This window comes from Myotis myotis, unplaced genomic scaffold, assembly GCF_014108235.1.
Source record: "Myotis myotis isolate mMyoMyo1 unplaced genomic scaffold, mMyoMyo1.p scaffold_m19_p_1, whole genome shotgun sequence".
In the NCBI taxonomy this organism is placed as follows: domain Eukaryota; kingdom Metazoa; phylum Chordata; class Mammalia; order Chiroptera; family Vespertilionidae; genus Myotis; species Myotis myotis.
In genome coordinates, this window is record NW_023416313.1 from 3,642,501 (window position 1) to 3,664,988 (window position 22,488).

Genomic DNA, 22,488 nt, shown 5'->3' on the forward strand with positions numbered 1-22,488 from the left:
GTCTCTACTGTTCTATGGGCTGATTGCCGGGGAGGATTTCTATTGGATAGTCCATCGTTTTGTGCCAACTGGAGAGAGAGGCAGGGCCCCAGGGCTGACCCCCTGGGTGTGACTCCTGGTTTCTGGCTTGAGCACCTGGGTGGACGACGGGTCACGTCTAGGGTAGGCGCACCATGAAGGAGCGGCGGGTTGGAGACGGGCAGGGAAGACAGGAGGTCAGCTGGGAGTTTCTGAGTCTAACCTCCCGGAGCTGAGACCAAACTGAACACAAGAGCCCGGCTAGTCCAGGAGGATTTCCCGACGTGCAGTTCCGCATGGTATCCCGGCCCAGGCCGCAGGACTGCCATCACCCTCAGGGCATGCGGAAGAGTCTGGGGGGAGTAAGAACCCAGAATTAAGGGACTCCTGGCCCCAAAGAAGCTGTTTCAGCCCAGAAGGGACTGGGTACCTTGAATTGGGGAGAAAGCACTTCCACCAACAACAGAAACAGGAGACTCAGAAGGCACGCTGAGTTCAGTGGAGGAAAACTTCTCTGACTGAGCCCGTCCCGACAAGAGAAAGAGGAAAGGCGGGGGGGGGGGGGGGGGGGGCAGGAGGGGAGGCGGGTGAGCCAGCTCGGAAAGCCTCTGAAATGTGACGACTCATGTGGAGATAAAAATCCTCTCTCTCCCCCGAGGGCAGCAAGATGAGAACATGGCCGAGAACTTGGCAAACGCAAACGTGCACCTCCCCAATTGTCAAGTATTATAACTCTTAAAACTGAACGTTTTATTTTGCAGCGTCAGCTTCTAGACCCCCACTGAAAACTGTTTTGCTGTCAGCTCACTCTCAGGCAGCGGTCCCCAAATTTTTTGATCTGGTGCTCATTTAGTAAAAGCAAACTTTCACCATTAATGCATGTTTATTAATTTTTTTAAAAGCAGTTTTATTGATTTTCAGGGAGAGAGATAGAGAGATAGAAACATTGATGAGAGAGAAACATCACTGATCAGCTGCCTTCTGCATGCCCCCTACTGGGGATTGAGCCCACAACCTGGGCATGTGTCCTGACTGGGAATTGAACCAGTGACGTCTTGTTTCCTGGGTTGATGCTCAACTGCCGAGCCACACCGGCCAGGCACATGTTCATTAATTTTTTTATAAACCCAATGCATGTCCTACTATCTATACTAATAAAAGGGTAATGTGCTAATTAGACCGGACATCCATCTGGACGCCCTTCCGGACAAAGCCACGGTGGCGGCGGCCGAGGCAGAGGCGGTTAGAGGCAATTAGGCCAGCTGGCAGAGGTCATTAGGGGCTATCAGGCAGGCAAAGGCAGTTAGGGGCAATCAGGCAGGCAGGCAGAGTGGTTAGGGGTGATCAGGAAGGCAGGCAGGTGAGCAGTTAGGAGCCAGTGGTCCCAGATTGTGAGAGGGATATCTGACTGCTGGTTTAGGCCAGGATCGGACCTAAACCGGCAGTCAGACATCCCCCAATGAGTCCCAGATTGGAGAGGGTGCAGGCCGGGCTGAGGGAACCCCCTTCCTTATGCATGAATTTTATGCACCAGGCCTCTAGTCTATAATAATAAAAGGGTAATATGCTAATTAGACCACCACAGTGGGCGGGGGCTGCAGCAGAGGCAGTAGAGGCCCCACAGCCGCAGTGGTATCGGGCGGGGGCCAGGGCCAAGGCCCTTGCATGAATTTCATGCATTGGGCCTCTAGTTATTGGATAATAAATACCCCATGACACAGTAAACTAGTTAGGGTACAAGCTAAAACTAGGGAGACAGTAAAAAGATCAGTGGATGCCCAGGGCCTGGGGGACGGGAGGGATAAACAGGGGAACACGGAGAATTGGAGGATGTTTGGGGGCGGGGGTGTGAATCTACTCCGTCTGACACGGGAATGGAGGAGACCTGACTATACATTTGTCAAAACCTACACAATGTACAACACAAAAAATAAGCCATGATGTCAGCAACAGACGTAAGTAATGTTAATGCAACGCTATGGCTCTTACCCACGGTCACAAACACACGCAGCAACGCGCGAGGTTCGCAACAGAAGCTGGGTGGGGTGCGGGGGCCTGTCTGCACTCTCCATTCTATTTGTCCATAAACCTGCACTGCTCAGAACAGAGTCTGTTCACGTAAAAGGATGTTTTACTGACAAGTAATTCGAGAATTTCGAGTTGTGTCACTTCATTTAACACCCCCCGGAACGCTTTCTATCGGCTCCAGGAAGTGAGTGTGGCCACCTGCGCATCGAGCAGGCGGAGTAACCCTGAGACTCCAAGGCCGCCCCACGTGGACGCGGTGGGAGCGAGGTCTGAGGCTCCTTCCCTCCCAAAGGGAAGCTGATCCGCTGGCTCCCGTGGGCGGCCAGCTGGGAATTCCTCTAAGGCAGCGGTTCTCAACCTGTGGGTCGTGACCCCTTCGGGGGTCGAACGACCCTTTCACAGGGGTCGCCTAAGACCATCGGAAAACACATATATAATTACATATTGCTTTTGTGATTAATCACTACGCTTTCATTATGTTCAATTTGTAACAATGAAATTGGGGGTCACCACAACATGAGGAACTGTATTAAGGGGTCGCGGCATTAGGAAGGTTGAGAACCGCTGCTCTAAGGGGTGGTCCCGGGAGCTTTTTGTTATTCCTGGAGTTTAGTCTCAGCCCTGTTGTTATGGGGAGAGGAAGGCACACGAAAAGCTGAACGGGTTTCATTTCATGTTCTGGAATCCGAATATTTCAAAGTCAGTTATTCAACCCTGTGCTCGAGTCTTCGCAACGCACCCTGTGAGTCAGAACAGGCCTGCCTGCGGGCGGGAGCCTGGCCCGGCCGCTTGGCTGTCCTGCTGATGCCAGTGCCAGGACCCGCCAGAGCACAGGCTGCTGGTGCCTCCCAAACACGCCAGGCCCTGAGCCCCGGGGCCTGTGAACACCGCCTTCCGCGGCCAAAGATGGGACCATGTTGAGATGCTGAGAGGAGGTGCTTTTACTGGATCACTCGGGGGACCCTAAATCCAAGGACCGGTGCCCTTGGCGAGAGAGGGGCGGCCCTCGCGGGGGGGCTCAGTGGACGGAGTGTCTTCCTTCACACCCTCTCTGCAGGGCGTCAAATCTCCTCTGTCTCCCTCTTATTTTTTTATTTTGTAAATTTTTTGGTTAATCCTCACCCGAGGATATTTTCCCATTGAATTTTTTAGAGAGAGTGAAAGGGAAGGGGGAGAGACAGAAAGAGGGACACATCGATTGGTTGCCTCTCACGCCCACCCCCCAGGGCCGGGATTGAGCCTGAACCAAAGTACAGGCCCTGGATTGAAATCGGACGCTGGGAGGGAGGTGGCTCAGTGCCCAGGAGGCAGCGGGGAAAGCAGGACTGGGCTGCGGGGGTCTGAACCGCAATGCGGTCTCCAAAGAGGCCTCAGCCAGTCCCTAAGGGTGAAGCTCCGGGGCTGGGATGACCTCTGGGACAAGGTGGGCTTCTCAGAGTCTGTCTGTCCGCGTGGCATCCGTTAATTCCAGGGCCAGACTAACCGCCAGAGCTGCTTGCATGTCCCCTGTGACTCCAAGCCCGCACTCGAACCACCTCCTCACCTCAGGCCCCCACACTGAGCCAACGTCCCCCTGCTTCCAGTCCCCCGGACCAGGTCCCAGACGACCATGGGGCAGCCCACCGTGCCCCAGAGCCCACTGCGATTGTTCACGCTGCCTGTCCTGAAGTCCTGCACGAATGTGCGCCCGGCCCGCCTTGCATTTTCTGCAGAAAGCCCCGCAGAGGGTCTGGCTTAGGCGTTCCCTTCGCTCCCACGTCCGCCTCCTGACCATCGCTGGGGCTTCCCCAGGTGGCCCCGCGTGGTGTGGTGTGGCCCCTCCCCTCAGGAAATGTGATAAAAGCCTTCTCTCCATGGCCTCCCTTAGCCACCTCTATAAAGTAAAACCCAGCGCACAACTGAAATGGGGCATCAGCCCGTGACTGGGTGTGAACTGCCCCCAAGAAGAGGATGTGCCGGGCCAGGCGGCTGTCCCCCAGCAACCGGGACAGTGACTGCTGGCTGAGCAGAAGCCTCAGTAACCGGGACGTTTCCCCCCGCTCATTCCAGATCATCACTTCATTGCTGTACGCAGGGGCAGGAGCCGTGGAGCCCATGGGTCACTCCGCTAAATGCTGACATCCTTTTCTTTCCATCCCAGACCAGCTGTGTGACCTTGGGACCGTCCTTGAACAGTTCAAGGTCCCTGGTGCCTCCTGGATAAAACAGGTCCCCAGAGCTCGTGCCCCCAGGCAGAGATCTGACACGTCATCTCTCAAGAACATTCCAGCTCCAGTCTGTGCTCCGTAACGATGGTCGCCATGAAGACCGGGACCTTTCCAGGCACTTGCCGGGCACCAGGCATTCCTGACAGCCTCAGGTATAGAAACTCAACCCTCATAACAACGTTATGGGGAAAAAACTGCTATTTGCCCCCAATTTACAGACCAGACACCTGAGGCAGAAAGAGGTTAAGTAGCCGCCAGAGAAGAACTAGCAAAGTTGGGATTTGAACTCGAGGAGTTGGTCCTCAGCTCCCACATCTCTATCCACTGTGCCTTCTCCTCTCTCGGCAAGCCAAAAACACTGCCTTTACTGGAGAAATTCATACAGTGGCTCCAAAATATTCTTTTCCTTTTCATCCTGTTTCCCAGGGAGTTTGCTCCAAAGCAGAATTCCCTCCAGGCCCATTTCATTTGGCATCAAGTATTTTATTGGTCAGACATTCATTTTATAACATTTCATCTTATGAAAGTTCAGCATAATTGCACGGCTTACATTTTTTCACAGGACTGTTTTCACAGGGGAAAAAAGCAGCTTAGCAGAGCCACTGTGGCTAAACCAGGAGGTGAAGGGGGAAGACAAGTCTCTCTTGCAAAGTACTTCTCACCTTCCCTCCCGGAGATGGTGCCTACACAAGGTTCCCAGGGGGTCCTCGCCGGCATTCAGTGTGGGGTCTTAGGGTGCCAGCAAGGAGGGTGCATGGCCATGTCAGTCTCCTGATCCCATGGGAACTGGAAAGTCAAAGCAAGTGCGCTTCATGCACAGAAGGTCAGAGTGGTTTCAGAATCGGCCATTGAACCGTATCCAGAAACGGAGGCTTGGAGGCACTGCGTCTTGTCCAACAGCACCCAGCCAGCTCGGATCCGGTCTGAACCTGGCTTTGCTGGGTTTGGCTCAAGTAGTCTCCCAGAGGCCCCGGCCGAGGGGGAAGCAGCCGGGAAAATAAGTAAAGCAAGGTTTGAACCCGATTTTTATCTTCGACGACGCAGTGGTGGGATTGAGTCTTAAAATGTTTCATTTGGAGAGAGAAACATCAATGCGAGAGAGACACATCTGTCGGTTGTCTCCTGCAGGGGCCCCGAACGAGGCCCGGGATCCAGCCTGCAACCCAGGCACCGGCCCTCGACCTGAATCAAACCGGGGACACTTCAGTCCATGGTCCTACACTCTATCCACGGAGCCAGACCGGCTAGAGATAAAAATAAAAGTTCCTGATCTCCAGACATGTCGATACAAAGGCAGCCTGTGAGGTCGGTGACTTGACGAGATTATGTTGGGAGAGGTATATTTAGGGAGGTTAGCAAACGTGTTTAGTTCATCTTTTTCACTCTTAGGAGAGAACAGCTCTAGGAAGACCTCTCAAATCCCATCCCCTGGGAAAAATGGGTGTGGTCTTCTGAGACTCAGTACAAAGCGCCAAACTCGCTGTTTCCAGAACACAGGAGTGTGTTTGGAGCGTAGCCGGTCGGGGAGACCTCTGAGAGCTACTGCCACCACGCTGGACGGATCCCAGAGCCGCCTTCTTTGTATTAATCCTTCTCAAGCAGCTATTGCCTTTCTTGGACTTGCACTGAGAAGGAGAAATTTGGTTCCTGCCAGTTGAATGTTCCAAGCAATTTGAATAAGGGGACGCTCAAACAAGAGGAAGGGAAAGGGAGAGAGAGAGATAGAAACATCAATGATGAGAGAGGATCACTGAATCGCTGCCTCCTGCACGCCCCACAGGGATCCTCCTGCAGGGATGGAGCCTGCAACCTGGCCATACGCCCTGACCTGGAGTGGAACGGAGACCTCTTGCTTCATAGGTGGACGCTCAACCGCCGAGCCAAGCCAGCCGAGCAGCATTTATGTTTTAGAGCAGGGGCCCTCAAACTACGGCCCGCGGGCCACATGCGGCCCCCGAAAACATTTCTCCGGCCCGCCGGGTGTTTTTGCCGCCGCTGTGTGCATAGGAATTTGTTCATAGTTTTTTTTTAAACTATAGTCCGGCCCTCCAACGGTCTGAGGGACGGTGAACTGGCCCCTGTTTAAAAAGTTTGAGGACCCCTGTTTTAGAGTCATCGTTCAGACGGTTGTTTTTAGAAACGAAGCCTGGATGTTGCAGACGGTGTGAAGCGAGTGCAGGACAGGTACCAGCCGCCGTAGGCCCCGCTCTGAGAGATTTCCTGTTGGACAAGAGAACGTCGTCTCACTGCTACTGGCCTAACTTGGGTGAAGAGAGAACAGAGATCTTTGTCCTCTGGCTTTGGACATCTCATTTAACTTCACAACTGGCCACGTCCAGGGCTCCAAGTCCTCCGCCTCCGGCAGAAACGGCGAGTGGCCCTGTCGCTGCAAGCTGGCGCTGCACGCAGATCGAGGCAGTGAAACTCCCCCACATGTGGACCGTCCGTAAAGTTAGCTGTTGCCGGGAGGACATGGGCGAAGTCATTCGGAGGTCAGCCTTTTCATCAGGAGCCAATGAAAGACTGAAACAGTGCTTGAGAGGAAACCCAAAGGGGCTGGGACCTGGCCGCCAGGGGCAGCAAGCAAAGATTACCTGTCACGCTACCTATTACGGGTCAGCTGCCTAAAGAGTGAATTTCAGGCAAAATTCAAATTCTTTACCCTGAAATCAAAGCTGTGGAGAGTCGCCGGGCATACAGGTTTATGCAAGGCAAAGGCTGGGGGTTCAAAAAACTCATCCGTAGAGGTTGTCTCTTGGATAAAGCCCACAGGCTGCTCCCTGGTGACAAGCTGACCCTCTTCTGTGAGGTGAGTGTGGTGCCAGATTCCGTCACCATTTCTGGCCAGAAAACCATGAAGATGGTGAAGGTTCCGGAGCGCCAGCTAGCCAATGAGCTAGGAGGACTTCGGGAGAATTCCTGGTCCACAGACTTTTGTGTGCGTGTTGCTGGCCAGGAATTCCGGGCCCGCAAAGCCATCTTAGCGGCTCGTTCTCCAGTGTGTGGTGCCATGTTTGAACACACAATGGAGGAGAGCAAAAAGAATCGGGTTGAAATCATTGACGTGGAGCCTGAAAGGAGATGACGTGCTTTGTTTACACGGGGAAGGCTCCGAACCTGGACAAAACGGCTGGTGGTTTGCTGGCAGCTGCTGACAAGTATGCCCGGGAGCATCTGAAGGTCACGTGTGAGGGCGCCCTCTGCGGTCACCTCTCCCCGGACCGCGCTGCAGAATTGCTCGCTGTGGCTGACCACAGCGCAGATCAATTGAGAACTCAGGCCATGGATTTCACCAGCTGAGGGTGTCTTGGAGACCTCGGGGTCGGGGGGCGGGGGGAGACAGGCAATGGTGGCGTCCCCGCCCGCTTGGTGTCTGAGGTGCACCGCTCTCTGGCTTCAGCACAGGGCCCCTGTCTGGAGCCCCCACGCAAGCGCCTGAAGCAGCCCTGAGATCACGCCTGCTGGAGGACTCCCTTGATGTTCCAGAAGCACCAGCCACTGTTGCTCCATCGACCCCCCAGGTAGACAGGGTGGTCTGTGGTGCTTTGACCTGCTGGGGGGGCGGGGGGAAGACCGCATCTCCACCCAGATTTCTACAACAGCATGAAATAAACTTGGCGAAAATGGTGGGGGGAGTGGGAGGGTCGGGGACTGGGGGCTGCTCGACCTGATGAAACCTTGTGGCTCCTCGCTGTGTCCCTGTGGCCTGACTGGCTTGGTCCCGTGGGGATTCCGTTCAGGCGCTGGCCCGGAGGACACCCCTGCGGTGGTGTCTGGAGAAACTTGCCGCATCTGACGGAGCAGAACAAATCGCCAGGTGCCTCCAGCAAAAAGCAACAACATGCTCTCCAGGTCCGTCCATGCTGCTGCCAATGACAGAGTTCCATCTGTTTTTATGGCCGCAGAGTATTCCCTGGTGTAGATGTGCCACAGTTTTTTTACCCAGTCACCTGCTGATGGGCACTTAGGCTGTTTCCAGATCTTAGCTATTGTAAGTTGTGCCGCTATGAACATCGGGGTGCATGTATCCTTTCTGATTGGTGTTTCAGGAAGAGATCAACCAACAAATCTGTGTGCATATATGCATAATCTGTGGACACAAAGTGGTGACGAGGGGCTCGTGGGGGCGCGAGAGAGCCATCTGGAAGAGGTTAATGGGGGGAGTGGGGGGACCTATGTAATATTTCAACAATAAAGGTTTTTTACAAAGGAAAAAAATGTTTCATTTGCCAAAAGCCCATAAATGTAAGAGTAAGAAGAGGTGGGGAGCACGTGAGGGGGAGAGGACCGAGAAATCGCCAAAGAAACGACCGAGCCCCGGGGCCCATCGCTGGTCAGCGTCCGAAAGACCCTAACTTCAGAGAGGACGGCCCGGCCCTTCGTGTGACCTTCAGGTTTGCGTTGGCAAACGCGCAAGTGCTCACAGAGGCGGCCGGCGGTTCGTTAGGAAGCGCTAGACGCCTGTAATCCCAGCTCAGAGGATTAACGTGCCCTTAAACGGATCCAGGTTTCGTGGGCCGCGCCAGGGGCTGCAGCTCGCAGAGATGTTATTAAAAATCCTATGGAAAGAGGCAGGAGGCCGAGCCCGACTGTCCTCGAAGACGGTGAGCGGCTCCCACGGCCCGACACCAGAGCAGGGAGGCCTTCCCATGCTGCGAGTGAGGGGCAGGCCTGTGAAAACGGAGACGGCGCGCGTGGCTGCTGAGTGTGGCGGTGCCACTGACCCCCGGAGGCCCCCGGAAGCTCGTCTCCAGGTGACTCACCTGCGTCTGTGATGGATGGTGTCCGGTCAGAGCACGGAGAGGCGGCTCTCGCCCCGGTGGGCTGCGGCCCCGGTGTTGTTGGAGCTTCGCCATATTCCCGCTTTGAGCCTCCGTTTCTTTACCTGCAAAATGGGCTCAGTGATGGGGGCCTCCTGAGCGGTTAGAAGAAGTCGATGATGGCTGTACCTGTTCAAGGCCTTCGCCATCATTGGTGACTGCTCTTCTTAGTGTCCTGAGTATAGCCATGGCCTCACGTCCAGCTCTGAACACATGAGTGGGCCCACGTTACAAGGAGAGTGGTGTGGAGCACAGCGGGGTGGACGCAGTGGGGAGGTTAGAAGGGGCGCACGTGGGGCTGAGGGAGGAGGAAGCGGGGGACCCTGAAGGCTCGCCACACGGAAGACCATGCTGGATTGGCACTGACGGACTGAGGTGGCAGGGTGGTGCCAAAGGGACTAGAAGATGAGAAAGGCCGACGTCAGCAAATCGGCTCAGAGAGATCACAGCAATCCGGGCAGAGGGGAGCGGGGCGGAGGCCACCTGGGACGGCTAAGGAACCCCTGAAGACAGAATACAGGGACCAACCCCACGGGGGTGGGGGCCACCCTGAGAAAATAGACGTGGAAGACAGCGCATCTGTGAAGCAGGAACAGGCCGTGGTGTGAAAGGTGCGGTCAGAGCCTCAGAGGGGGAGCGGGTGAGTAGGTTTACCGCTGTGAGTACATGAAACGCGGCTCATTCTTGTATTACTACTTTTTATTATTTTATGATTTCCCATACAAACACCTGTAAACCTACTTTTGCCCCACCCTGTATAATGGCAGAAATAAAACTGAAGGTTTTAAAGCCAACTAGAGGGAAGTGGCAAAGAAAAGCAGAAGGGCCCCAGCCGCTTCGGCTCAGTGGACAGAGCGTCGGCCTGCGGACTGAAGGGTCCCAGGTTCGATTCCAGCCAAGGGCACATGCCCGGGTTGCGGGCTCAATCCCCAGTGCGGGGTGTGCAGGAGGCAGCTGATCTATGTTTCTCTCTCATCATTGATGTTTTTCTCTCTCTCTCTCTCCCTCTCTCTTCCTCTCCGAAATCAATAAAAATATATATTTTTTAAAATAGAAGAAAATGGCAAGGAAAAAAATGGAAGAAAGGGGCTCTGATTAGAGGGTCAGTCTATGAGTAATAGAGATCACCAAAGAGAAGACAATAAAATGGAAGAGGAAATCTTCAAAGAAATAACCTTCCAGAATGTTTTCCGAAGGCATGAGTTTTCCGATGGAAAGAGTCCATTGGGTGCAGAGCTCAATGGAGCAAAAGGGAACGAGAAGATGGCACCGTCTTCCAGAGAGAAAAGCAGGTCCCCTGCACAGACCAGGTGCCATGACAGGGTCCGGTGAAGGGAGGTGACACTTGCTCTCGAATTCCACACCCGGCCCGATTCTCCATCAGCATGAGCGAGAATATCTGCAGGCACGGGGCGGCCTTTAAAATCCGCCTCCCCTGTGCTCTCTCCGGAAGCTCCATGAGGATGTGCATTGTTTTAAAGGAATAAGCCAATTAAGAAAAGATGTGGCATGTAGGAGACAGGCTCCATTGAACAGGAGAGAAACCATGGGAACCCCAGGGCCACGGGGCAGGGAGGAGCCAGGCTGGAACGCTACGTTCAGCCTGGACTGGCTCAGTCAGAACCTCCGAGAGAGCCTTCTGTGGGGGTAAAAATGCATAGAAAACGGCTGTGTCTGGGTAGCATTTGCATGTCAATCATAATAATGTACAGGCAATATGGATCTAAGAAAATTAAGATTAAAACGCACCGGGAAGCTGGAAGGCTGGCAGGAGAGGAGGAGGGCAGGGAGAGAGGAGGAGGGAAGAAGACCCAGCCCCAGCCATCCATGGTGGAAGGCAAAAGAGACACATCAAAAAGCAGCAGCAGCACGGGCACATTATTTCTTAACATGAAGGAAATGACAGAAAAAGAAAAGGAAGGTAGAGTCGAAAGCCGTGACCTCCGGGGGAAGAGCGAAGGGCGGGCAGGAGGCGGCTGCTCTTCACAGGCCCTGGGCAATTCCTAGGCCCTTTAAGTTGGAGACATGTATTTGGACTAAAGTAACCTTTAAAGAAGGAAGAAATGGGTTACGTTTGCAGGCCTGGGGAAACGACCACACAAGAGAAAGCTCATTCTCCGCTCAGCTGAGAACCGGGACTAGAAGGCGCTGAGGTTGCCATGGCAAAGGGCCCTGCCCAGATAGGGAACATGTGAGACCCCATCCCAGCTCCGCACGATTTCTCCGTGTGATTTGGGGCAAGTCCCACCAATTCTGTTTGCTTCTGCTTCAGCCCGGGAGCCAGGCAGGTGGACCTAGAGCAGGGGTGGGCAACCCCTGGCACGCGTGCCAAACATGGCACTCCAGTAACTTTTGCTGGCACGCAAAACCCTCTCTTATAATCTTCCATTTACAATTTTTTTCTTAATATCGGCTTTTTTATTTTTCAGATAAATTCAGTGTAGGTGCATCTTAGATAAATAAATAATTTTACATAACAAGTTATCTTAAAGACCATAGACACGGAATGACGAGAGAGGGGAAGAGCAATTTCAATAGTGTCGAAAACTAACTATTGAGGACTTGGAATGCCATTCCAGAAAATTTTTTCTGTTTAAAAAACTTTGCAACAGCGTTACTCTCCATGTTTTCATCCACACACGCTTGTGAGTCTTTGTTCTCAGTGAGGAATTTTGTTAAGTCTCGTAATAGGAGTAGCCTGACGGATGAAAGTAGTAGCTCGTGCATATCTCTGAAGGTCACGGTATAAACCTGATATAAAATCTCTGTCATCAGTGATGCAGCAGCAAAAGTCCCACTGATAATATCAAACGGAGTCATAAAGTTTTCTGTCGGACTATCAGTGTACATGTATACATTAAAAAATAGCTCCCCACAGGCACTCCTGCTTCTCCCTCACCTAAGACATTCAGAAAACACATATATAATTACATTGTTTTTGTGATTAATCACTATGCTTTAATTATGTTCAATTTGTAACAATGAAATTGGGGGTCACCACAACATGAGGAATTGTATTAAAGGGCCGCGGCATTAGGAAGGTTGAGAGCCACTGGCTTAAGTGGACACAAGGATTCCTTCACTCAGTGGAAGTTTTGTTTCTTCCCGAGAGTGTCTGGGTGCCTGTTTACAAGAAGCCGAGGCTTTGCCGGCTCCCTGTTTAAAACACGGATTCCTGCCTCAGCTCTCGCTCACAGCTCCTGCCTGCAGCAGCGGCGAGGCTGCTTAGAATAGAGATTCTTCGAGGACTGGCCCACGACCGCAGGCCCTCACAGTCCCGCCGCTCTTTTTTATTATTATTATTATTACTTCTTAAAGTATTACAAAGAGTATTACACATGTCTCCTTTTTTGTCCCCCTTGACATTCCCCCAGCCTCCCCCACCCCACAGTGTCTTGTGTCCATTGGTTACTCTCATATGCATGCATACAAGTCCTTCGGTTGATCTCCTACTCCCCCCAACCCTCCCCAGGGTTCCTACTGTAGTCCGACAGTCTTCTCAATGCTGCTCTGCCTCTGTATCCATTTCTGTTCATCAGTCCATAATGTTTCTTATTATCCATAAATGAGTGAGTACATGTGGTATTTCTCTCAGCTTCCCAGGGGCCCTCTCAGTTTCACAGGGGCCGTACCCCTCTCACAGGGGCCATACCAGCCTCACGGGGGCCGTTTCAACCTCACAGGGGCCGCCTCAACCTCACAGGGGCCATTTCAACCTCATCGGGGCTGTTATAGGCTCACTGGGGCCGTCTCAACCTCACCGGGTCTGTTGCAACCCTACCGGGGCCATTGCAACCCCACCGGGGCCATTGCAACCCCACTGGAGCCATCTCAACCTCACCAGGGCTGTCTCAGCCTCACCGGGGCTGATTCAACCTCACTGGGGCCGTTTCAACCCCATTGGGGCCGTATGACCTCATTGGGGCCGTCTCTACATCACCAGTGCCGATTCAATCTCACCGGGGCCGTCTCAGCTTCACCGGGGCCGTTTCAACCTCACCGGGGCCGATTCAACCTCACTGGGATCATCTTCGCCTCACTAGCCATCCCAGCCTCACTGGGGCCGTCCCAGCCTCACTGGGGCCGTCTCAACCTCACAGGGGCCGTTTCGACCTCACAGGGGCCGTTTCAACCTCACAGGGGCCGTTTCAACCTCACCGGGGCTGTTTCAACCTCACCAGGGCCAATTTAACCTCACTGGGGCTGTCTCACCCTCACCAGGGCTGTCTCAGCCTCACCAGGCTCGTTTCAACCTCACTGGGGCATCTCAACCCCACTGGGGCCATCCCACTCCCACTGGGGCTGTCCCAGCCTCACCGAGGCTGCCTCAGCCCTATGGGGGCTGCCTCAGCCTCACGGGGGCCGTCTCAGCAACACGAAGTTTGGCATTCTGTCCTTTGTTGGGCGGCTCCTTGCTGGACAAAATCTCCAGGCGTTCCTGGTGGCTGAATATCTGGGATGCTTGCTTGGATTTCGTTTTCTACCAAGTTCACAGACTGCTTGTCTGCCGTCTCCCAGCATCCCATTTGAGACTGGATCTGGTGGGCGTGCCTGTGTGTTTGCTCGTACAGCGGTTCCACATCTCCGGCCCAGCCGTGTCCAGCTCTGGCTTCCTCCGAACCTGATTCTGCTTCTTTATTGTGTCCCTTATGTATGCGAGGAGTTGAAATCTGCATTCTGCTGGACTGGGCTGCAAAAGCGCCAGTGGTTCTCTTTGTGTCACTAGCACAGCTTGGGTGGGCATGTAATTTGAGTAGGGCGGGGCCCCCGGGAATCACCAGGGCGGGGCCAAGGGCAATGGTGTCTCCGTGTCTATTTGCCTCTCCAGGACTCAGCGACTCGCATCCCCGAGTACCAGCGAGCAGTTCCGCGAGACAGCCACTCTGGCTCTCCGGGTCGTTGCAAGGCCCTCCCGCTTCTCCCCGTAGGGGTCTGGGACCTTATGATTCTGCCCCAAACACGCTCAGTGGATTTGATAGTCCGCATCCCCTTCTGATTGAAAAAAACCATGCATCCAGTTGCAGCCAGCCTGGCGCGCGATTCCGAACCTCTGCTCTTGGAGCCTCTGCACAACCTACTCAGTCTCAATGCTCTTCTTTCTTTCCTTCCAGTTGTGGAGCTTCCACTGGGCCAGCTTCCCCACGGTTCCGAATGACAGCTGTTTCTTTTATAGTTGGTAGTCTCGATGCTGTTGTGGGAGGCAGCACACAGGTCTGTACCTTACGCCGCCATCTTGGTTCTCTCCCGCCTCTCTGAAGCCGCCTGATTTTCAATAAACAACCCGCTGCCAAAGCAGGGTGCTGTGTGGTTTTGATTTGTTACAAAGAGCTTTCCAGCTGCCTTGATTACCCCAAGCGAAGCATCGCTCCTGTGGGCCGGCTGCCGTGTGAGGGGCGCTCCCCGTGCCTGGGCTGTCGGTCCTGCAGCAGCAGCACTGTGGACATGCAGGTCCCAGGCACCAGGGTCTCTAGTAGCATCAGCGATGGCCAATGGGGGAACTTCAAGCCAAGAGCACAGGACAGGGACCCCGAGACTCAGGTGCGCCACCTGCACTGGACACGCACCCTGCCCTTGGGCTGCCCTCCAGATGGGGATGGAGGCCAGCAGCAAACAGCGACGCCCTCGTCTGGTTGGAAAATGGGGGGAGGGTCTTGCACTCAGTGTCCGCCACCTGCTTCTCCATCCCCTTGGACCAACGCAGACCTGCCTACCTGGCTGAGGGGTGAGCCCTGCCCGGAGCCTGCTGAGCTGTCTGTCCTCTGCATGCCGCCTTGCCACCTGGGATGACTTTTCTGTGACCTTGCCCGGCAAGAGGCTGTCGCCTCCATCTGAGCACCAAGGGCACAGAATACAGGCTCCAGGCAGGACCTCTAGGATGCTCTAGGTCAGGGGTGGGCAACCTTTTTGTGGGTGCCTGCCAAAACCAGCAAAATCTCTGACTCAAAATTCTTCTGCGTGCCAACCCTAATTTTTTGAGAACATGTTACGCCTACTTGATATCTCTTAAGGTGTACGTATGTGAAGAACCTTGAAGAAATAATAAAATTCATTCGAGCGACAACACAGTATATGATGATGAAAAATACATTTATTTATTTATTTTTTATGGAGATGACAGAAGCACAAGAAAGAGCAAGGCCTCTTGAGTTGTAGACTTAGAAGCACCATACGTGCACTTCTGCTTCATTCTATTCCCCAAAGCCAGGCACATGGTCAAGTCAGGAGACAAAGGCAGAGGACACTTCAAAGTTAAATGCCCAAGGGGGTGGATGCAGAGAGCGGGAAAGATCATTCAACCCATCAGCAAAACCTATCAATTCTGCCTTAGAAGTACTTTCCACACCTGTCCAATACTCCTTCTATCTTATTGCTACCACCACTTCAGTTCACCATGATCTCTCTTACCTATCACCACCTGACTGCTCTGTCCAAGTCTTTCTTGTCCATTCCTTCTCAGACCATTCTCAATGTAGCAACGAGACTAAACTTAAAAAGAAAACCTGCTCTGACCACTCATTTAATTAAGTCTGCCAAATGGTTTCCTATTGTTCTCAGGATAAAGGTGAAAATCCTGACTAAGGCCTGAATTTGTTTTCAATTTTCAATTGAGGGGTTATTTTAAAGCAAATAGGTGAACCTGGTGAAAGGGAGAAAGAGAGTGAAGAGGGAGTGTGAGAAAGAGAGGCTTTGTAATGACTTCCATGTGAGGACAGCCTGGGAGCCCTGTCTCAAACCTCATCTCCTTCCATCCTTTCTCTCACTTTATGGTTGCAACACATCATAATTCCCCAACTTGTACACTATTTTAAGCCTCTGGGTCTTACTTGGACTTCTCTGTGTCCAAGTAGAGAAGTAGAGTTCTTTATCCCTCCTTTTGGTACGGCTTGAAAACCCTCTGCCTTATCCCCTAAAAAAAGAGAGGAGAAGAGAATAGATTGGTATGGCTCAGTGGATAGAGCGTCGGCCTGTGGACTGAAGGGTCCCAGGTTTGATTCCGGTCAAGGACAGAGGATGACTAATTTTTGGCGTTTAAAGTCTAGAACAGATAGACATTAATAATCTCACAAATACAACCTTATAAACGGCTCCAAATATTTTTTTATAAATGCCCTGTTTATGGTGTTAACGGAAGCTAAGAGTCAGGGAAGGGTCCTTATTTGTATTGTTGTCTTAAGTATGAGTCTGAGTTAACCAAATGAGCAGAGTAGGAAGAAGATACTCCTGGCAGTGGAAAAGCATATGCGGAACTCTGGGGGTTGAGGGAGCAAAGGACTTGAGAAACTGAAAGGCTATGAATCAGGCTGGAGTATCCATAGAGCTGCATTTGGGGGGAACCAGAACATGGACAAGGCACATCTTCAGCTAAGAAGGATGGAGCTCCAACCATGGTTGGGGATGGAGAAGGGCAAAACGATTTGGAGGTAGCATTATATGCAGGAGAAATGAAATCAGAGAAGGAGACTCTCAGAGGTGAGAAGCCGTCCTGGGACATAAGGAGGCCTAAGGAGAAAGATTTTGAAGATTAGCTTGTAAAGGAAGTGAGGGTATTAGAGACCTGCTTTCTTTGATGCCAGATACAAAATCCAGGAGCTTAATAGGGTCCTGTGGGACCCTGTGGGATTAAACAAGCCTTTTGAAAGGCCCATCATAAAGGAGAGGGGACAAGCAAATTCCTGCCAGTCCCATTGTCCTGTATAATGACAGCACCTGCTTTTCCTCCTCCACCCCAGGCCTGAAGGCCACATTGGCTAGTTCGTCAGCACATGACTACTTCTATGGCGATGAAGAGAATGACTAGCTCTGTTCCCATTTTCATGAAGTTTATGGAGAAGTGGGAGAGACTGTCAATGAAATAATCACAAATGTTATCAGTGTGATGAATAAATGGTCCAGGTAGCTATATTTCTGATAGTCTGAGAAGTCAGTGGTTGGTGGGGACATTTAAAATAAGACCTAAAGAATGAGAGAGGATTAGGCGGGTGAACAGTGGCTGGTAGGGTGGGCTAGGACGATTGAATGTGGGAAATACATAAAGCACAGACCCTGTGATGGGAGGTCCTATAAACAGTACAAGGAATGGACAGAGGGTGTGTGTGGCTACAGAGAAGAGGTCCATTGAGAGAATAAACCAAACAGATCAGCAAGGTTTGGACTATGTGGGGTTTTCAGCCATGGTCCAGTGAGTCACTCTCTCCCAAAGGAAACAGGTGAATAGAGAGCGATTTACACCGGACAATGGCAGCAGCTGAACATTGTAATTGTCTTGGGTGCTATATCTCGGAGGAGCACAGGACAGGAATTCTTGTTCCAACCAGAGTCTGGGTCTCACTTTGCGGGAAAGTACCCAATAGCTATGAGAAGAGAGAAAGCACACAGGTGACAAGCTAACCTAGCTACGTGACTCTGAGCAAGTCATGTCCCCCTTCAGAACCCCACCTCCTCCTCTAGCCACCAAGAATTTGGGCCCAACACTTTGTAGGAATTTATTGAATCTTTGGAGATAAATAGACTCATTTACCAGCCATGAGCTTTGTCTAGATGGGAGCTAATATTTTTCCCCTGTAAAAGGTCTCTTGAAATAAAAGAACCTCATTTAAAAGTGAGATCTTGCTGTAGATGGATATGTTCCAGTATTAGATGAGATGGGGAATAAAACCACATCCATTTAAAATCTGACAGAGGACCAGGGAGAATAAAACCCTCTTGGTCTAATGACGGGACTAAATTGGGTTCTGTTTCAAGTTGCCATTGAGTTTCTGAGTTCTTTAGAAGGAAGATAAAACAACCTCAAAAAAGAATGATGTGTGTAACGGATTAATTTCCAGAGCATTCACAAGTGCCATTTATGGTGCAAATCTTCCTTCCTGAATTGTTTTCAATTTTCAATTGAGGGGTTATGTTAAAGCAAATAGAGGAACCTGGTTTTTGAGCCTGAGTCTGAGATACAACTGTTAAATTGGCTTTGCGGAGAAGAAACCTAAGAGGATGATGAGGTCAGAGGAATGGGATGGAAAACATACACACGGTGCACCTTCTTCACTAAGTTAGGCACCCTGCTCTCTGGAAGAGGACTATTAAGGCAAAACATTCTTCAAGACGTTTTCTCTCTCCTCATGTAGGGATTTCACAATTGACCTACAGGGGCCCTGTAGAATTCCTTCTCTCTCAGTGGTCAACAAGAGGCAAATGTGAGGGCTTTAACTACAACAAGTGGTCTTAGTTGAATCTACCTGAAAAAAGGAAGGTGATTGAAACCCTCTACTTTAGGCCCTAAAAAAAAGAGAGGAGAAGAGTGCAGATTGGTTTGGCTCATTTGGAAGAGCATCAGAGCATCAGCCTGGGGATTGAAGGGCCTGAGGTTCGAATGCAGCCAAGGGTGAGAGAGAGAAAGAGAGGGGGGGGGGGGGCGCTGCCTCTTCTTCTTTCCTCCCTCCTCCCCAGCGGCGAGGGAGGCAGGGGGAGCGCCGCTGGGGAGGAGGGAGGAAAGGAGGGGCTTCCCCCTGTTTTTTTTTTCTCGCTGTCGAGACCCACAGGTTGAGAAGCATTGACTAAGCCTTGGGGAAGTAGCGCTGCCTCCTGCATGTGGCGAACGTGGCCCCACCCCATAACCCCCCACCTGCCCCTTCGTCCTCTTTTAAAACATCTCATATACTCCAATAAAATAAATGAAAGCTAAAGGAGCCCCGGTTTAATATTCAGGGGATATAATTCAAGTGCAGCCAATTGGACGACTTCCCTGTTAATCAGAAGAATAACAATGTTTTTCTCCTTGTTTGCTTTGCAGAACATAAAGTTATTGCTCGGTTTAGGGAGGCCACGTGGGTGTGAGCTCACGCCCTCTCCCCGGGAAGGCTGGAGACAGATAGCCCCTGCCCAACTGTGTGAGAACCCCCAAGCGCCTCCCTGGGAGTTCAGATCCCCAGGCCCTCGGAGCTCAGCCTCCAAATACAAGGCCCCCACTTCCTCTGTCCCCTGCCAGATCCAGGTACCTCGTCCCTCTGACAGTTCTCAGAAGCACTCACGCCTCTCCTCTCCCCATCCAGCACTTAGGGCTGGTCCGTCATCTTGTCCGTCATCTGGTTTCACAGACCCATTCCTATGGAGAAGTCTATCAGATCACACATTTCATTAATTTTACAAATGTGTTATTTTTTTATCTTTATTGTTGGAAGTATTACAGGTGTCTCCTTTCTATTCCCCCCATTGACCCCTCTGCCTGGTTGCTGCCCTAGCCCAGGCCTTCACCACCCTACTGTCTGTGTCCATAGGTAATGCATATCTATCCTATCTAATAAAAGAGAAACATGGTAATTAGCTGTAACTTCGCTACCCTTCCCATTGGCTAATCAGGGTGATATGCAAATTAACTGCCAACCAAGATGGCGGCCGGCAGCCAGGCAGTGAAGCGAACAGGAGGCTTGCTTGCTCCATGATGGAGGAAGCCAAGGTTCCCCGCCTTCCGCTGCTGGGCTCTGAGCTGCAGTTTAAGAAACATTGTTGCAATTATAGAAGCAAAAAAAAACCCCAGATACCTGCTTTCAGCAGTCAGAGCTGGAGCGAGCAGGACCGAAACAGTGTTACAATTATAAAACCCAAACAAACCAGATACCTGCTTTCAGCAGCTGAGGCCTCAAGCTGGAGCTGGCCTCAGAGCTAAAGCCGGCTTTCAGCTCCAGTGACAGCCATAGAAGGTAAATAAATCCCAGAATAAAAGAAAAAAAGAAAAAAAGGACAGGTGGAAGCTTCAGTCGTCCACCAACCTGAAAACGGCCCTCAGCCCCTCACCCAGACTGGCCAGGCACCCCAGTGGGGACCCCCACCCTGAAGGGTGTGTGACCAGCTGCAAACAGCCATCATCCCCTCATCCAGGCTGGCCAGGCACCCAAGCAGGACCCCCACCCTGATCCAGGACACCCTTCAGGGCAAACCAGCCGGCCCCCACCCGTGTACCAGGCCTCTATCCTATAAGAGTAAAAGGGTAATATGCCTCCCAGCACTGGGATCAGCAGAACCACGAGGCCTCCCAAACCCAGGATCAGCAGAGCCATGAGGCCTCCCGAACCCGGGATCAGTGGAGCCGGGAGGCCTCACGCCCTGGGATCAGCAGAGCCACAAGGCCTCCCGGCACTGGGATCAGCAGAGCCACGAGGCTTCCTGGCACCAGGATCAGCGGAGCAGCGAGGCCTCCCAGCACTGGGATCAGCAGAGCTGCGAGGCCTCCTGGCCCCTGGAGCAGCGTGACAGGGGGCAGCGCCCAAATACCCTGATCGCCCTGCGGCTCTGTGTGTGACAGGGTGTGGTGCCCCAACCCCTCCATGGGCCCTGCTCTGTGTGTGATGGGGTGGAGCCACAATCTCCCCATCGGCCCTGCTCTGTGGGTGACAGGGGGCAACGCCCCAACCCCCTGATCAGCCCTGCTCTGTGTGTGACAGGGGGCGGTGCCCCAACTCCCCTATCGGCCCTACTCTGTGCGTGACAGGGGGGAGCACCCCAACCCCCTGATGGGCCCTGCTCTGTGTGTGACAGGGTACAGAGCCCCAACCCCCCTGATGGGCCCTGCTCTGTGTATGACAGGGGGTGGCACCACAACCTCCCCATCGACCTTGCCTTGAGTGTGACGGGGGGCGGTGCCCCAACCCCCCAATCGGCCCTATCCTGAGCGTGACTGGGGGTGGCATCGCAACCTCCCAATCCGCCCTGCTCTGTGCATGACAGGGGGCGGCGCTCCAACTCCCCAATCAGCCCTGCTCTGAGCTCAACCAGGGGCTGCACCTAGGGATTGGGCCTGCCCTCTGCCACCCAGGAGCAGGCCTAAGCCACCAGGTCGTTATCTCCCGAGGGGTCCCAGACTGTGAGAGGGCACAAATGGGGCTGAGGGACCACCCCCCCCCGCCCCGCCAGTGCACAAATTTTTGTGCACCAGGCCTCTAGTATATATATAAAAGCCTAATATGCCCAGTGTCCCCTTGATAGTTCGATTGACCAGGAGTTCAATTGCTCACTATGACATGCGCTGACCACCAGGGCTGGTGTGGAACTAAGGAAGGCCCTGGCTGGCAGCCACTAGGGACATGCATGAATTTCATGCACTGGGCCTCTAGTCCTATGTAATAAAAGGCTAATATGCAAATTGTCCCCTTGACCTGGAGTTCAACCAGGAGTTTGACCACCATGGAGCAGGGCTGGCCATCCAACCACACATGGCCTCTCCCCCTGGCCAGCCCCAATCAGCCCTGGCCCTAATTGGGGCAGGCCGGCTGGCCGGATCCCACCCGTGCATATAAGCTCTTTGGTTAATCTCTTCCCGCTCTCCCACTCTACTTCCCGCTGAGATTTGTCAGTCTGTTTCATGTTTCCATGCCTCTGGTTCTATTTTATTCATTAGTTTATTTTGTTCATTAGATTCCTTGTTCGTTTATTTTTAGACTCAATTGTTGATAGATATGTATTTATTACCATTTAATTTTTCAATATGCTTCTTCTTTATCTATTCTTCTTCTTCAAGAAGACCTTTTATTTCATGTAATACTGGTTTGGTGGTGATGAACTCCTTTAGCTCTTTCTTGTCTGTGAAGCTCTTTATCTGACCTTTGATTCTAAATGATAGCTTTGCTGGGTAGAGTAATCTTGGTTGTAGGTCCTTGCTTTTCATCACTTTGAGTATTTCTTGCCACTCCCTTCTGTCTGCAAAGTTCCTATTGAGAAATCGGCTAACAGTCTTATGGGTGCTCCCTTGTAAGTAATAACTGCTTTTCTCTTGCTGCTTTTAAGATTCTCTCTTTGTCTTTAATCTTTGGCATTTTAGTTATGATGTGTCTTGGTATGGGCCTCAACATAAAAAAGTGCCAATTGGAAATAAAGGATACACTAACTGAAATAAAGAATAATTTACAGGGAATCAAGAGTAGCATAGAGGATGCTGAGAATCAAATCAGTGATTTGGAATACAAAGAAGCAAAAATACACACAATCAGAACAGTAAAAAGAGAAAATAATCCAAAAATATGAAGATAGTGTAAGGAGCCTCTGGGACAACTTCAAGCGTACCAACATTCGCATCCTGGGTGCCGGAAGGAAATCATGCACTTTTGTTGGTGTTAACCTTCACCGGAGGATATTTTTCCATTGAGAGAAACACATCGATTGGTTGTCTCCTGCACGTACCATGACCAGGGCCCAGGCTGGGGAGGAGCCTGCAACCGAGGTATGTGCCCTTGACCAGAATCAAACCCAGGACCGTTTGGTCCTCAGGCTGACACTCCATCCACTGAGCCAAACCAGCCAGGGCAAAATCATTCAGTTTAAATCCGCACAGTTTACTGTATGTCAATTACACTCCAAGAAGCTATTTTTAAAAGAAGTTAATCAGGTCATCTGCACGCAAATTCTGCTTTCCCAACCACCTCCCAAGGCAA

At 52.1% G+C, this 22,488-nt stretch overlaps 1 pseudogene; it reads left to right on the top strand.

The window, feature by feature from the left end:
* Positions 1–4,337: 4,337 nt before the first annotated feature.
* LOC118658446 lies at positions 4,338–7,703 on the top strand (annotated as a pseudogene).
* The last annotated feature ends 14,785 nt before the right edge of the window (positions 7,704–22,488 follow it).